Here is a 296-nt window from a genome sequence, read left to right on the forward strand (position 1 = left end):
AATTTTTTGTTGAGCAAATGAAATAATGTTAAACCTCATGTTTATCTGGCTAAGACACAAGCTATTAACTATTCTTTGTGATGTTTTCCTGGTTCCTTTCTTGTTGCTGACACACAATACCCAACACCCACAAGTTAAAGGAGGAAAGCTTGATTTTCCCTTACAGGCTGCATAGGTTTCAAGCCATAGCCAGCTGGCTCCAAAGCAGAACAGCATGGCTGCGTAGAAACAGTCCATTCCATGGCAAGCAGGAGGCAGCAAGACACAGAGTTGAGCCTCTCTTTCCCTTTTATTCC

This window comes from Octodon degus, unplaced genomic scaffold (genome assembly GCF_000260255.1).
Source record: "Octodon degus isolate 3935 unplaced genomic scaffold, OctDeg1.0 scaffold00047, whole genome shotgun sequence".
Classification (NCBI taxonomy): domain Eukaryota; kingdom Metazoa; phylum Chordata; class Mammalia; order Rodentia; family Octodontidae; genus Octodon; species Octodon degus.